The sequence below is a fragment of the Spinacia oleracea genome, chromosome 6 (genome assembly GCF_020520425.1).
Source record: "Spinacia oleracea cultivar Varoflay chromosome 6, BTI_SOV_V1, whole genome shotgun sequence".
Classification (NCBI taxonomy): Eukaryota; Viridiplantae; Streptophyta; class Magnoliopsida; order Caryophyllales; family Amaranthaceae; genus Spinacia; species Spinacia oleracea.
The window spans coordinates 48,636,478-48,654,291 of record NC_079492.1 but is presented as its reverse complement, the minus strand read 5'-3'; the positions used below and the strand labels follow the sequence as shown (position 1 = coordinate 48,654,291).

The 17,814-nt window shown below is 41.1% G+C and overlaps 1 pseudogene; it reads right to left on the bottom strand.

The window, feature by feature from the left end:
* Positions 1-6,276: 6,276 nt before the first annotated feature.
* Positions 6,277-6,377, bottom strand: LOC130464590 (uncharacterized; annotated as a pseudogene).
* Between the last annotated feature and the right edge of the window lie 11,437 nt (positions 6,378-17,814).

The following is a 17,814-nucleotide window of genomic DNA, read 5'->3' as shown; positions in this document are numbered from 1 at the left end:
ATACCAACTTACTAATCATTTGAAATCAAAATAGCATGATTGATTGAAATGGGATTCGGATTTACCTAGTTAGGCTTAGGCACGAGCTCCCAATTGCTTTTGAATTTAGGAATTTTGTATGTGTTTTTGAGGAGTTTTTGAGTTTGTATTGTAAGGAGTACTGTCGAAATTACGATGTTGTATGTGTTGTGCTCCCCTTTTTTCGATGGAAATGAGGGGTATTTGTAGGAGGGGATGGTGCAAAACGCCAGCACACGCCAGCGCCTGGCGCCAGGCCAGCGCTGTGCGCTGCTGACGTGGCCTGAATGCCGCCAAAAAAGACGGAAAGATGCCGTCCTTGATTTGTCTTGTATAGGTGTACATTCGTACGAATAGTACGATGTTTGGTGTGTAGTGTTTGCTTGAAGGTTAAGACTTGAATTTGCGTCTAAAAACAAGCCTTTCTCGGGATTTTGAATTCCGGTTTTACGGGACGGGGCCGGGCATGCTCGGTTTTGTGGGTCGGCGCCCGAATTTGACTTGCCTTATATGATTTTGAGTGGAAAAGGCCTACTAAAACCAATGGGATGGTCCACTAATTGAGATTGTACTCGAATCTTGAAGTTGGATTTTGGAAGTTGTATTTTGTACCGAGTTCCGGGAGGGGAACGGCCTCGGGGATTGGATTTTGGACTTTGGATTTTGGAGGTGTTCTTAGTAATTGGGATTTCCGCCTGGAGTTACTCCAATCGCCTAACAAGGATAATGGTATCGTCATCATCCCAAAGGGGAGACACAAATTAGGTGTCTACACCCGCACTTTTCAAGCAAGAATCAAAGGGCTCTACGATTACAATCAGCCAACTTCGTCATAGAAGGCGGCATTCTATATAAAAGGTCCCTTGGCAGTCCTAACCTCCGATGTGTTGACAAGCATGAAGCTCAAAGAGTCATGGACAACATACATGCTGGAGTCTGTGGCACCCACATGAACGGGAAGATGCTAGCCCTCAAGATCATCAGGGCTCGATACTACTGGACTACCCTCGAACGGGATTGCTACTTCTTTGTCAAGAAATGTCCTACCTGCCAAAAGTGTGCGAATCTGAAGCACATTCCTTCATCATTGCTATACTCTCAATCATCACCGTGGCCATTCTCAGCCTGGGGTATCGACGTCATTGGCAAAGTCACTCCAACAGGCATCGGGGGTCATGAATTCATACAGGTTGCTATCGACTACTTCACCAAATGGGTCGAAGCCAGATCATTCAAAGTGTTGGGTTCCAAGGAAGTGGCCCAGTTCATACAAGAAAACATCATATGCAGATACGGCGTTCCTCACGAGTTCATCAGTGACCAGGGAACCCATTTTCAAGGAGAGTGTGAAGATTTATTCACCGAGTACAAGATTCAACATCATCGCTCTTCGCCTTATCGCCCACAAACCAATGGGGCAGTCGAAGCAGCCAACAAGAATGTCAAGACCATCATCATGAAAATGACTACCAATTACAAGGACTGGCCCCAGAAGCTGCATTTCGCATTGTGGGGGTATTGAACTTCAATTCGCACTTCAATTGGTGCAACTCCATTTTCATTGGTCTATGGAATGGAGGCAGTAAAACCTATCGAGCTGGAGATACCTTCTCTAAGGATATTCCTCGAAAGAAAAATCCTAGAAGCTGCATGGGTACAAGCAAGATATGACGAGCTAGCCATGCTCGATGAGCGTCGGCTTCAAGCCGCTCACCATGTACAAGTCTATCAGCGCCGAGTGGCCAGACATTTCAACAAAAGGGTCAGAACCCGAAACATCAAGGAAGGCGAGCTTGTCCTGAAAGCCCTTCGCAAAAGCACCATGGACCCAAGGGGAAAATTCAAACCCAACTGGGCAGGCCCATACATTGTCAAGAAGATCCTCTCGGGGGGAGCAGTCGAACTAACAGACGTCGATGGAACAGAATTCAGATCTCTGACAAACCTCGATCAACTCAAGAAGTTCTATGTCTAAGTTCCATGTTCAAATTCAAGAATCCAATTCAAAGTCCTGTAAGGTAGTCAGAACTACGTCCGACCTGATTCCCTAACGGGACACGTAGGAAACCTCATTTCGAGGCCCGACCACTTAAATACAAAAAAAATTCAAAATTTCCTCAATTAAGGGCATCCTAAAAATCAAATCAAATTTCAAAACTCAATTGTTGTTGTCTTTATTCCAAATGTACCAATTCAAAGCAAAGCATGTTCAAGCGAAATTTAACACAATAACTCTTTATTTGGCTCTAAGGCCTTCAAAGCTAATTCAAATGCAAAATCAGGATCAAGTGAAGCAAATTCAAAGCCTTTTCACTTCCTAAACACATCTTCTAAACACATCTTCCAAACACAATTCCTTCCAATACAATTTCAAACACATTTAGCCTACAAAGATCTAGTGTCGGGCGACTATGCTCTCGAGTCTTGGCACCTTAAGTACTATCCCCAGGCTCCTTCTGCAATCAATCATCAATTTTCCCCTTGCCCAAGCGGCGGGAGAAGGAACTTGCTAGCCTGCCAAGACTTGAGGACGACGAACCTCCTTTGGACCCCGAACGGTCAAGCACCTGATGGGCCACACTCCCGTCATCTTCCTCATACTCAGTTGATGCAGGACGTCTAGCTCTAGAACTTCGGACTCTAGCTGGTCCGGAGAGAGAAATGTCCCTCTGGCTTAGGCCTCTCATCCATTCAATGTACCCCGCAGACAGAGTAACTGACTCGGGTGGGAACTGGATACTCAGGAATGGTTTGGCGACCCAATACCGCCTCCAAACTTCAAGTCGATTGGCATTCAGCGCAACAGGTTTTGGGTTCTCTTCAGCGCAGTCCGGGATCTCCTCTTTCAAGCCATACTGTCTCATCACTCGAGCAGGCGAGTAGAAGACCGGCATTGTGAGGCTTGGCACCCTCAAAGCAGTAGAATCAGGGGCATGTCTCATGGCAGCAATTCCCCACCAAGGAACTACCCACATTATACAAGATTTAATCCCAGAGAGTGCGCTTCTCCACTCGTCAAATGAAAGCCGACCATACATCATGGGCCACACGGTGAACCCTTTTCTATTATAGCTCTCCATGTTCTCCGGTGGTGCCACCAGCATGAGCCTCTCCATAAGCCAAACCTTGGGGAGTATACAAGAAATGCATTTCAAAATTCAAAATTCAAATACAAGTACAAATTCAACATACAAGAAAGCTCCAGATCCTTACTTGGAGTAATATCGGACTTCCCGATGGCAAATAAGAGGGGTCCGACTTCAGCAAGTCAAGGCCCATCAATGTTTCGCCAATCACGAGCGGCATTGGGTCCCGACCATTAGCAAACTGCTCTACAATTTCTATTAGGGAGGCTTCACCATTGCCAAACCCCTGCTTCGAAAAGAGGAAGCGAACAAAGATACAAAAACTCAAGGCCCTCAAGCGGAAAACTTAGGGAACATCAAGCCCAGCAAAGTAGGTGACAAGGAGGGACAAATCCACCCCTCTACCATATACAACAGCACTCAAAAGTGGGGGCTAGCTTCAAGCCCAAATATCTTTCAAAGCCCAAGAAAAAGTGTTCTTCAACACTGGGCATGCATGGTTCCGGCATAATGGGCCACCCCAATATGGCGCTAAACTCTTCATGGAGGGGACATACCTCATTATTCCCAAAACGGAAGACATGATGATTCGGATCCCAAGCCTTCAAAGCAGCAAGAATGAAGTGCACATCCAGCTTTACAAACCGGAAGGAGGCGAGCACCCCAAGATGCATGCCATCAAGCTCCCTTTTCTCCAATTTGCCTAGCGAACCAAGCCACGAGTTCAAGGCATTTTCAAAGGACACAGCCATTTTCTCTCTTCTTCTTCGTGAGGAAGCAGTATACAAGGAATAGCAAGGAAGGATTATGATGAGCGACATTTATGTCGCTCTTAGCTTAGGATTTTATGTTAGTTTTTATGCTTTTTTCATAGTTTTTATAGCTTTTTGTGTGCATTTTATAAGTTTCGTTCCATCTTATGCTTTACAGGTGATTATGATGAAAAGTGGTGGAAAACAAGTAGATTTGAGCCAAAACAGGGCTTGTGCGATCGAGTGATGGTTTGTGCGCCCGAATAGAGTAGTGCAAATGGAGTTCATGGAATTTCTAGTTTTGTGCGATCGAATGCCCTCTGTTATTCCGTCGCACAGAATGGATTTCTGAGATAGAATGCCCCAAAATTGGAAAATGACCGCACAAGGCCTTATGTTCGACAGCACAGCATTTGTTCGACCGCACAACCTTTTGAGTTCGACCGCACAAAAGTTGTGCACCCGATTAGTTCTTCTTGTTCGACCGAATAGAGCTGCAAAGGAGACTTGAGCCAAAGAAACCCCATTCGACTGAACAGGATTTTACGTTCGGTCGCACAGGACGAAGGAAATGATCTTCGCTGTCTTCGCTCGCACAGGACTGCATTTGGTCGAACAAAGTCATTTACGTTCGGTCGCACAGTGGGTACGTGCGACCGAATCGCTGTGTGGGCTGCTCTTTTTCGAACTTTGGCTTCTATTTGAGGAAACTTATAAATAGATTTTTCGATTTATTTTGTGTCGAGAGAATTTTAGTTGATAATTGGAGATTCTAAAAGTAGATTTTCAGCAATTCTAGAGAGAGAAACTCTCCTCTATTCAAGCTTCAAATTGTAATCCTTCTTAACTCTTCTTCAATTTTGCAATTTAATTCTTAGTTTCTTAATTCTTGCTCTTGCTTTGTTGTTGATTGTTCTTCAATTCCTTAATTTCTTGAATTCTTGATTTCCTTGATTGAAGTTACTTTGATTCTTAATTCCTAGTTGATTGTGCAATTGAATTCTTAAATTCTCTTCTCTTACTCCTTCAATTTCATGCTTGCTAGCTTAGAATTAATGGATTGCTTAATTTCTAGAATGATTAGTGAGTAGAATTAGGTTAGGGAAAGGGGAGAATCTAGGGGCTTAATTAGGGGAAATTGATGATTGATTGTTGATTGATTCATGTGATTAAATATGATTTGATGATAGGACATCCATGCTAATTGATTGGTAGTTGTAAATGCTATTCGATTAGAATCACGTGGAACCATAGGTTAGGTTTGGCAAGAGATTGTGGGCCCATCTTGTGTGATCAAATGGCGGTGCCTATTATATGCTAGTTAGTTTAATCTAGGATTAGGCGAAAGCTCTTCCGTGGATTAGACGCTTAGCGTTCCCTATCCGAGAGGTGGCGGGTTCGTCTTTAGATGCTATTTGCCTAATCGTCACTTCGTTGCATGATCATCATTGCTAGATAGTTGAATTCATTTCCCCCGATTTCCCTGGTTTATCCCCGACTCCCTAACATCTCCCTTTCTTGATTCAATTTAGCATAATTCGTAGTTTTTAGATTCTTAAAAGTGACAATTCAAAACCAAATTCTTGTTCGAACTAGATTGACTTTCAAACTCGATAACCACCGTTTCTTTGGGACGATCCCTTTGCTTACCGCTAGCCGGTTAGTTGAGTGGTTTTATAAATATTGTTTGCATAGGTTGTTTTCTATCAACGACGGAAAATACACCTATCAAAATGGCGCCGTTGCCGGGGAACGGTTGTTGTTTTTGAGTTTTAGTTGAGACTAGTTCATCATTAGAAAATACAAAAACATTGCAATTTCGCTTAGCTTTCTTTTTCCTTAGCATTGCTCACGGTTTTTCTTGAGTTTGTATGCTTGTTAGGGGGCGTGCTCGTCAAAGGATCCTCCATCCTCTTGACCTTGAATTGGAGAGGACACTTAGGAGACAAAGGCGTGTACGGTCTAGCTCATCAAGTAATAACGGATTCGCATCGTTGAGTGTTGGTGAGGAACAACAAGAGAGTAAGCAAGTGTTTGAGAACATGGCGCTCCCGGTTAAGAACTTGGGAATACCGGGGGCATTCGAAGCTACATGTGGTATTCAAGCCCCAACAACGGGTGCCAACAACTTTGAGATCAAGCCCGCCTTGATCAATTTGGTGCAAAGCCACCCCTTTTGTGGGAAGAGTAATGAATCACCTCACGAACATCTCAAACAGTTCGAGCACTATTGTGACACAATCAAGCACAATGGTGTCACATCGGATTATGTGAGGTTGACATTGTTTCGGTTCTCTCTACTTGGGCGAGCAAGTGATTGGCTTGACAAGGAGGTCAAGCCCAACTCACTTCGCACTTGGACCGAAGTGACAAGTGCATTCTTAAACAAGTTCTACTCGCATGGGAAGACAGCGGAGTGTCGCCACAAGATCCAATCCTTTGAGCAAAAGCGAGATGAGTCACTTTTCGAAGCTTGGGATCGTTTCAAGGAGTACTAAAGGGAATGCCCACACCATGGGATTCCTAAATGGTTGTTGCTCCAAACATTTTACTTGGGGTTGAGTCCAAGTTCGAAGACAAGTCTTGATGCGGGCGCGGGAGGCCCCATTATGAATAAAACTGAGGATCAAATAGAGGAAATCATTGAGGATGTAGTTCAAAACTACCAATCTTGGCATGTAGGCACGAGGAATTATGATGGGAAAGGTAGAAGTGAAGATGGTAAGGGTTCGGTGTACGCCATAGAGCAAGCACGGATGATAGAGAAGTTTACCTCACGCTTGGAGAAGCTCGAAAATACACCAAGCCAATCGCCATCACTGTCTACAATCCCTCCTCCCTCGGCCACTCTTCTCTCTAAGGGGAAGGGCAAGGTTAGTTCTTATGGCTCAATGCCTCCGGGCAAATTCTTTTGTTAAATTGCCAAGACTATAGTCATTCCCCCTATGCATGCCCCCTAGTTCATAACTTTTCATTTGTGGATTATGGCCCTTCGTATGAAGGAGAGTTTGATGTAGAGTATGCTAATGCCATCAATGAGAGGTCTAGGAATGATAACCCTAACAATCCTAATTTTGCTAGGCAATCTAGAGGGCCCTCCATGTATGGTCCCCACCAAGGCTATGGCCAAGGAAGTGGGTATGATAGCCAAAATCGAGGTGGCTATAGAGCACAAGGCTATCAAAGCCAAGCGCCCTATGGTCAAGCTCAAGGTTTTGGCAATCAAGGCCAATACAACCAAGGGGGTTATAATCCCAACCATCAAGGTGGAGGGGGTTATAACTACTCTTATGGGCAATTTAGGGGTGCCTCAAGTGGGGGTTATCCTTTGAACTCGGGAGTTCCTTATGGTGCATCTCAATTCCCACCTCTCGGATTCAATGGACCGAGGACCTTTGGCAACCAATATCAAGCAAACCTTAGTGGTTATGGTGTTGCACCTCCACCACTCCCGCCTCACAAGTCTAATCTTGAGGCTCTCATGGAGTGTTTTGTGGGGGCGCAAGCCAAGAAGAATGTCGAGTTTGAGGATGGATTCAAACAATCCAACACTCACTTGAAGATGATTGAGACCCAACTAGCTCAACTTGCAAATACCTTTAGGGAACATCATGCGCATGCTAGTCTCCCACCCCAAAGTCATACTCTAAGGAAAATGAATGCCATAGTGACAAGGAGTGGGAAAATCTTAGATGATGTTCCTCGAGCTAGTAAGGTTTCTAAGCCTAATGGGAAGGATCAAGGGGGAGTCATTGAGTCTAGTGACAATGATGTGGTAGAAGAGGAGCCTCCCGTCAATGATGTAGGTGAAACTCCTATACCAAAGGAGGAACCTCATACCTCTCCCCACTCCTAAACTTCCCTATCCCCAAAGATTCATAAGGCACAAGTTGGACGTGCAATTCTCAAAATTCCTTGATGTTCTTCGAAATTTGCACATCACCCTCCCCTTTACGGAAGCATTGAAACAAATGCCTACCTACTCATGATTTCTCAAGGAAATCTTGAGTGGGAAGCGGGATTGCGACGTAAAAGAGACGGTGAACCTAACCGAGAATTGTAGTGCTATCATTCTCAACCAAATGCCACCCAAACTCAAGGACCCGGGTAGTTTTTCTATCCCTTGTGCTATTAAGGAGCTTGAAATAAGCAATGCCTTGTGTGATTTGGGTGCTAGCATTAGTCTAATGCCTTACTCGGTGTTCGCCAAGCTTGAAGTTGGTGATCTTGTCCCAACTAACATCACCTTGCAACTTGCCGACCGTTCGGTCAAGTACCCTATTGGCAAGGTTGAGGATGTACCCTTGAGGGTTGGTGGATTAGTGATCCCCGTCGACTTTGTAGTCCTAAACATAGATGAGGACGTGCTTGTTCCTATTATTCTAGGCCGCCCATTCTTGGCTACGGCGGGGGCAATTATTGATGTCAAGCAAGGGAACGTTACCTTGAAAGTTGGGAAGGATAGCTTTTTTTTTTACTTGAACAAAACCATGCGTTATCCTAGTTCCACTAACCAGAAATGTCTCTTTGTTGACTCTTTTGATCCCATTGTGAATGACATGCACGAGCACTTTCTCACCACTAATGATCCACTTGAGCTTGTTCTTTTGAATAGACATGGTTTAGGTACTTTAGGGGTCGAAGTGGCTAATTACAAGGAGCTCTTGGATGCCCCACCACCTTGCGCTCAACCCGAGCAATGCATGCTTGTGTTGGATGGGAAAGAAGCTTTGGATGCAGCCAAAATTGGTAAGGAAGCTCCCAAGGTACCCATTTCTCGGACCCAACTCTTCTTACCCCGTGATTATCAATTCCTCTTTAGATGACGAGCAAGTGCTCAAGCTCACTCATGTCTTGAAACGTCATCAAAGGGATTTGGGCTACACTATTGGAGATTTGAAAGGTGTTAGCCCAACCCTTTGCATGCATCATATAGAGCTTGAGGACAACGACGTACCACATCGTGAGAGGCAAAGAAAACTTAATCCACCTATGGGAGAGGTGGTTAAGAAGGAAATAATGAAGCTTTTGGCGGTCGGGATTATCTATCCTATTTCTAATAGTCGATGGGTATCCCCGGTCCATGTGGTTCCAAAAAAGGGTAGGATGACGGTAGTCAAGAATTCACATGGAGAACTCATTTCCACCCGGACGGTAACCGGGTGGCGCATGTGTATTGACTATCGCCAACTCAATCTATCCACTAAGAAGGACCACATTCCTCTACCATTTATTGATCAAATGCTTGAACTTCTAACCAAACACAAGTATTTTAGCTTTCTTGATGGTTATTCCAGGTGCTTTCAAATCCCCATAAACCCGGAAGACCAAGAGAAAACTACATTTACTTGCCCTTATGGGACTTTTGCCTATAGGAGGATTCCATTTGGGCTTTGCAATGCCCCCGGGACGTTCCAAAGGTGTATGATGAGTATTTTTGGTGATATGCTTGAAGAAGAAATGGAGGTGTTCATGGATGACTTTTCGGTGGGAGGATCCACCTATGATGAATGCCTCATCAATCTTGGGAAGTGCCTTGCGAAGTGTGAGAAAGTCAACTTGGTGCTCAATTGGGAAAAATGCCACTTTATGTGGAGGAAGGAATTGTTCTAGGGCACAAAGTCTCTCACCATGTGATCGAGGTTGATAGAGCGAAAATCGAAGTCATAGAGAAGTTGCCTCCCCCGGTGAATGTTAAGGGGATCCGGTCCTTTCTTGGGCATGTCGGATTCTATAGGCAATTCATTAAAGACTTTTCCTTAATTGCTCGACCTCTCACTAACCTCCTCCGAAAAGAGTGTGATTTTTACTTTGATTCCGCATGTCTCAAGGCCTTTAACACAATCAAGAGTTCCCTTATTTCTACTCCCATAGTTCAAGCTCCGGATTGGTCTCTACCTTTCGAATTGATGTGCGACGCAAGTGATTTCTTGGTTGGGGGAGTTCTTGGTCAACGAAAGGACAAAAAGCTCCATGTGATCTATTATATGTCAAAGACTCTCAATCAAGCTCAAGCCAACTACACCACTACCGAGAAAGAATTTCTCGCCATTGTGCATGCATTTGAGAAGTTTATGACCTATTTAATAGGGTCAAAGACAATTGTGTACACGGATCATGCGGCTATTCGCTATCTTATGGCGAAAAAGGAGGTCAAACCGAGAATCATTCGTTGGTTTCTACTCCTTCAAGAATTCGATATTGAGATAAGAGATAAGAAAGGAGCCGAGAATGTGGTGGCCGACCACCTATCTAGGCTAGAACTTGGGAGTGTTGCTCCGGATGATGTCCCAATCGAGGATGCTTTGAGAGATGATACTTTGTATATGGTTGGGAGTTCCCAACTCCCTTGGTTTGTAGACATCGTTAATTACTTGGCTTGTGGGGCGATCCCTGAAGATCTCACCACTCAAGAGCGCCGCAAGTTAAAGTATGATTCTAGGCGCTATATTTGGGATGAGCCCACTTTGTTGAGGCGGTGCCCGGATGGCCTCTTAAGGAGATGTGTTCCGGATGAAGAGTTCCCTAGTGTCCTTCGTATGTGTCACTCCTCCCCTTGTGGTGGCCATATGGGAGGTGTTAGAACCGCTTCCAAGATTCTTCAAAGCATGTTGTGGTGGCCTACCCTTTTTTGGGATGCTTGGGCATTTGTTAAATCTTGTGATCATTGTCAAAGATCGGGTAATATTTCCAAGAGACGTGAAATGCCACAAAATCCCATCCTAGAGTTGGAAGTGTTCGATGTGTGGGGAATCGACTTCATGGGTCCCTTCCCTTCTTCTTATGGCAACCTCTGAAGGAAATAATTCCCTTGGTCCAAGTATGCATTCTATGTTAAGTCTAATAAATGCGGTTCAGTATTAATTAACAAGTTAATAATTCAGTGAGATCAAGTGAGCTGAATGCCTAGCTAGAGGCCGCTTCAGTTCAAGTGGAATTAATGATATTAATCCACAGCTTACTCTTGACCGAACCCGTAGGGTCACACAAATAGTACGTAAACGGATCAAGTATTTAATGGCATTAAATACTCCATCTATGGATATTCGGAATCGACGGATCTTGGTTTCAGTGGGAGCTGAGATCGTCACAGGCAAGAAATGAATACTCCGGAAACGATGATATTGCCGGAAACGGATATATGGATCGTATCGGAAATATAAATATCATCCAAGTCGTAGATGTTGCCGGAAACGGAAACATGGTACGTATCGGAAAATATTATCGGAAATGGAAATATTGCCGGAATCGGAAATATTGCCGGAAACGGAAATATTGTCAGAATTGGAAATATTATCGGAATCGGAAAATAATTCCGGAAACGGAAATATTAAATATTTGTTCGAAACGGAAATTAATTCCGGAATCGGAAATATTAAATGTTGTTCGTATCGGAAATGAATTCCGGAATCGGGAATTTAATCGGAAGCGTATCGTACGAATTAGCATCGGACGAGGCCCGCTAGACGAAGGCCCAGCACGAAGCCAGGCCATCGCCCAGCGAGCCGCACGCAGCAACGCACGCCTCGACCAGGCCCAGCGCAAGGCCAGGCCCAGCCAAGGGCGCGCGCGCACGCAGCACCGCACATGGGTTGTGCGCTTGTCGTGGGCCGCAACGCCTGCGCGGGTGCACGGCTTGTACGATGCGTGTGCGGGAAATTCTAATTCTATTAGGATTCGTGCGAAGATTAAAATCCTAATCTTATTAGATTTGCTTTGTTATTTAGAGTCCTAATAAAGTTCTAATTAACAAATCCACATCCTAGTAGGATTACAATTCCTTTTCCATACCTCTATAAATAAGGGCCTAGGGTCATTATTTATACACAAGTTTTCAAGTATTCAAAGCTAGGATTTTTAAGCAGAAAAATCAGCCATAACTCTTGCCCATTTAGCCGAAAATAAGTAGTACCTTAAGGGAGATTCTAGTTGGTCAATCTTAAGGCGGATCCGGACGTGCTGTGGACTATCTACGGAGGGACGACACTTGGAGTCCTAAAGACTTGTTCTTGTTCGGTTCGGGCGCAGCTAGGGAAGGCACGCAACAAAGAGTATGCATCTAAACTATGCTAAATGATTATGTGTAAATAATATGCTTTCCTGGCTTTATGGTTTTTTCCGCATGATTTATGAATTGTCATATGTATCATAACCTAACAGTGGTATCACGAGCATCTTATTATTTTCATAATCTAAATTGCATGAACATGGTTAAATATTACAAATTTGCAAGAATTAAAAGGGGTAATTAATTTTCGTAATTGTTAATTGATTGCAAATTGCGTTTATTTAATTATACGTACGCAGTTTTTCGGCAGTTTCTTCGTTACTCATCCAAATCGAGTGATTTTTGTGTCAATTCCGCATGTAAAAGGCATTCTAAAATTTTGACAAAAAAAATCTTTTTTGGCCGAACCCAGAATTCTCAAATTCGAAGCCTAACTATGACTTTTCGGAGGTTTTAGTTTTTCGAATGCAAAATTTCGTAAATTTAAGATGTTAAATTAAATATTTGCGATTCTTGTTGATAAATCTTGAATTTTTGATTGACCTACTGTATATGTTTAACAAGTTTGAATGCCTAACCTTGTTAATTATGCAATCTAATTTGTAATTATGATTAATTTGTTGAAAATTGGAATAATTTAGAATTAATTTGATTTTCATAATTAGTTATAATTTAATTAGATACCTATGATTAAAAACCACCATAAAAATTGTAAATTTATGTTAAATTTTAAATTTTTATGACCTAGACTTGAATCCATGTTAATCGGAAATCAATTGAATAATAAATTTTCGATTTTTCGCCCTAAAATTATGAAATTAATATTATTTATTAATTTGTCATTAATTTTGAATATAAGTTTTAAAATTTTATGCGATTCGCTCATATAACTTGCACGCACAAAGCAATGGACGCTACGTGTTACCCTTAAGGGGTGTTGCATAGTGCGGGCATATGACGACGAGCAAGGGAGCTCGTCGCCCATGCGGCACGAAAGCAATGAGCAAGGCCATGGTGCACGAGCAAAAGGCAGCAGCCCTGCCTTGTGTCGTGGGATGTGTGCGATGGGCGAATGGGCGAGGGCGAGGGCAAGGCACGAGCAGTCGCGTGTGGGCAGCAAGCAAGCTGCGCCACAGCGCGCACTGCCTCGCGCAAGCGTGCGGAGCCTCGCGCGCAGCGAGCGCAAGCTCGCGTGCCACGAGTGCTGCGCCAAGCATCGATCGCTCGCGCGCAGCGAGCGCTGTTGTGCGTGCGACGAGCGCTGCGCCCAGCGATGGCGTGCGAGTGCTTGTTGTGCGTGCGACGAGCGCTGCGCCCAGCGATGGCGTGCGAGTGCTTGTTGTGCCTGCGACGAGCGCTGCGCCCAGCGATGGCGTGCGAGTGCGTGTTGCGACGTGCGACGAGTGCTGCGCCCAGCGATGGGCTGCGGCAGCATGCTCGTGCGTTGAGCGCTGGCGCGCGCAGCGAGCACCATGCGTGATGCCTTGCGATGGTGAGCAGCAGCGATGCGAGGCAGCGCATGGGCTTCGCGCACATGGCCAGCGATGGATGTGTGCGTGTGGCCCATGGGCGTGCGTTGCGTGGGATTGTTGCGTTGCGATTAGATCGTTTTGAAATTTTAATTTGAAATTTTCAGTTTACGTTGTTTTAATTAATTTTAAAATTAATAATTTAAATTATTTTCTTGGATTTTAATTTTGAATATTGTAATTATAATAAATTTTATTTATTCTAATTATTTTACTAAAATTAAAATTATGAATTAATTTAAATACGACTGAAATTAAATTAAACTTTTTGGATTCAATTATAAATTTATATGAGCTTTAAATTTTAATTAAATTTGTATGTTTCCGGTTAGACTAGAAATACATTTTTATGTTTAAAATTAGTAAAGCATATGAATTTATTGGTTTAAGTGGGAGCCCTTTTTAGTCATAAACTCTTGATTAGGTCTACAAATCCTTAAGGTTAAAACAACTTGATTAGAATTAATAAGGACTGAATAATTTGTAGATTATTTGTGCCCTTGATTAATTGATGCAAATGTTTATGTGATGCATAATGTGTTTTACTAACCAGCTATGTGGGCCATTCATGATAATGAATGGGTGAATGGTATATATTGTATATGTACTGTTTTGCAGGTTATGAAGTGACTAGTATGGCCCAAATAGGATAGAAAATATGGTCTGCGTACCATTAATTTGAATGTAATTGGTCTAAAGTACCAAAGTTGTTTTTCAATTCAAATATGGTCTGCGTACCATCAAATAGTTGTAATTAGTTTTAATTATAGCTTATCCTATTTGAAGAAAATGGTGCCTCCCACGGAGATTTTCAAGACGGACTTTGAAGTTAAAGCTTCAAGATGAAGTCGGGCCATACTAGATCACATTTATCTTATGCATGTTTTACGTTATTTATTGCTTTTAAATATGTCTTAAAATGCATGAGATTACGGCTTGATTATGTTGCATGATTAAGGATTTTAGTTCACTTAAAATCTAACCAACATAGTAAGAGCCTTAAGTTCCAAACTTAAAAATTGAGTTAAAAGGTGCCATGCCAAAATATACACTTGCTTGGATATCCTTTACATCAATCTAGTAATAGTTTTCGCTCAGCGAGGTGTTACTTATTGGTCCTAAAGGGGCAAGGTACACAAATAATTGTGAGTACATGTTAGTTTTGGTGAAACTCAACGATATAAGTAAGGAGTCCTTTTATGTCGTGGCAAAATCGATAGGTTTACCTAATAAGTTCTTAGACGTGCCTATCAACCAAGAATAGTTTCTAGACTATTAGCAAAAGGTTTTTGCTTACCTAAAATGTTTTAGAATTAAGTCGACAAACTGTGCTTAATTCTTCAATGATTTTAGGGTCTTGGAATCATTTTATTCACACCTGCCGGAAAAATAAATTCGAATAAAATGCTAATAACTTGTTTGAATTGCATGATTGCTTTAATTTCAAGTTATTATTCATGATAAATGTTTAGACTTTGCATGCTTCAATGAATGTTTTAATTATTGTTTATAATTAAATATCTTGCACTGCAATGAATCCTTTTAGAAAGGTAACAGTAAATTTCCTCGATTGGTAGTGAATCCAAGAACGATTCACGGAAATGAGAGAAAATGAGCAATTTAAAATGTATGTTTCTTATAGCGACTTTTATGGTTATTTTCGAACATCAAAGTCGAATGGCAAACCAATTGGTGCTTGTGAATTCAAAATACAATGTAGTTTTGAGATCATAAAGCATTGAGTTTAAACGCTCAGCTTTACCAATGGTTAACAACCTAAAATATTTTTCCATTTAATTCTCGAATGAGTCTAGTCCCTAGACATTCGAGTAGATCGATGCTTAGAGAACTTTAGAAGCTTCTAGTAAGATCATCTAGTTGAAACAAAATATTCAACATAAATTAAAATGGTAAAGAACCTTGTTGGTGACATTGGACATGTCTAACAAAGTATAAAAGTCAACACTAAAGAGTTCAATTCTTAAGACTATAAGAAAGGGTACAAGAAATAGGAAAACGAGAAACAAATGAAAGGAATTTACGATTCCGTTTCTACCTATAAGTTTATGTTTAAAGAGGAGTGACCTAGCAATCAAACTTCCTTGGTATCATATACCGCTTGAGGTTCTTACTTCGGTAATAACTCAAATAATGGAAGCTAGGATACACTAATGACCTACAAGTGGGAAATGAAGCATGGCAATGCTACATTAGTTGTAGGGTCATCTAGTTTTTTTTAAGTCCTTTCAAAGGCTGGAACTTAATGGCTATTTTGTTCCATAATCAACATACCTAAATTTCTGGTTTCAAACACAGAAAGACTCACATTCAAGAAAAACAAAAACATTGTTTGTTTATTTGAATGAAATGGTCAATTACAGGTTGAGTCAATATGCTTGATTAAAACAAACAACTCTTTAAAGAACTTTACTAGGTTCAAATCAACCCCTTGATTTGAGTTCCACTAATATTTGGCATTGTTGCTTAGACCATATCAACAAGTTAACATTCAAAAGCTCTATTTTTGTGGACTTTTGAAAGTTGATTTATTTCTAGATCATTTTAAGACAACAAGTCTTACTTGTTGAAAGTAACAAAAGATATGAACTATTGTTAGAACGCCTAGAAAATAGAGTTCAAAGCTAAAGAAAGATTTTATGACTTTATTATTTCACATGGATTTGAGTGAATATAGGTTTATTTACTCAAATGTGATATAAGTTGAATCTGTTTGGCTAGTTCAAAGATTCAGAAGTATAAAATCCACTTGGCAAGAAATCATAAAGATCTAGGTTAGATCATGTTGATGATTACTTGAGACCAAATATGATCATCAATGATTGTGTGTTGTAATTTCACAATCTAGCTCCATAAGATATGGCATATCTTAGTTGGAATAATCGAAGTCAATTAGTACTTGATTCGATTAATGATGAATCATAAAGACTTTTCCTATAATTTCTAAAACAAAATGCTCAACTACCACCAAACTAAACCGAATTCGTCAAAGCTATTGAAAAGTAACTTCAGAATAACTTTTCATAAAATATATCTAGAGAGTTGCAAAACTCAGTGGGAGCTTAGTGTTTGTCATTCGACAAACTAAGACCCAAGTATAGATATATGTTTCATTGTGATTTATTCAAATGAGACACAAGGGTATTGTTTCTACCACGAATTTTTGAGAACATAATGTTTGTTTGCTCGAAATGATGTCCTTTTGGAGATTCGTTTCCAAAATGACAAGTGGGAGAAAATAGACCTTGAAAGTCTTCGAGGCGAACAACAAACATAGACGGACATTCCGGAGGATTTTCGAAGTTCTTTAGAAAATCCGAACACGTATTCTTTAAGGACTTTAGAAGTGGCTTTAAAGAATAGACATCTCTTAGAAGACTTTACAAGTGCTTCAAGGAGAACAAAATATTCAAAGGACTCTCAAAGTGCATGTTGATATTCTATTGTTTGATACCCAAGTAGGCATAGGGTTCAGGTCAATGAAACTATGAGATTCTTCTTTTAATAGTGAAGAAACCTACAACTTGCAGTCAAACTATTAATGAGTTTGTGACCTGTAAGAAAGCTATGACGAAACCCAGATTCCCTAAAATGGTTAGAGGCCATATATAGACTCAAATGTTTTAGATGGTTAAAGGCCATAAAACATAACCAATGTTTTGATGACAAAATTGAAATTTTGTTGATTTGCAAGAATAGTTTCACACCTATTGGTTGCAAGTTTGTTTTAAGGATAAAAACCATCAAACATGGAATTGTGTTCACACACAAAGCTAGATTAGTTGCTAAAGGTTACAAGCAAATTCATGGCATGGATTGTGTTGAAACCTCATGTATAATCGTAATGCTCAAGTCTATAATTCAAGCAATGATTGCATATTGGTACATATGACAATTGGATGACAAAACGTATTCCTCAATCAAATGTTGGAAGAAAACTATGTACATGGCATGTCATAGGATTTGTGGATCCAAATAAATGCTTGAAAAGGAATGCTAACTTATGAAATCTAAGTACAGATTTAAGCAAGCAATTGGGAATTGGAACTATATTTTAGTGAAGCTAATAAGCATTTTAGTTTCATAAAATATACATGATTCTTATAGATATATAAGAAGTTTAGTTGGAGTACGTAAAACTTATTTGGTCCTATGTGTATCACACACATATCTCTCTATTGAGAAATAACATTCAAATGCTAATGACTTAGATTTGAAAATTATTTATCAATGATGGACCATGGCGAAACTTAGTACATACTGGGTATTAAGATCTATTTGCAAAGATCTTATATTATTGTTTTAGATTAAGTAATAGCATTTACTAAATCAAACACGAAAGACTCCATTGGAGATATTCGACCCATGTGAATAAATCTAAGTAAAAGATGTTTGAACTATGT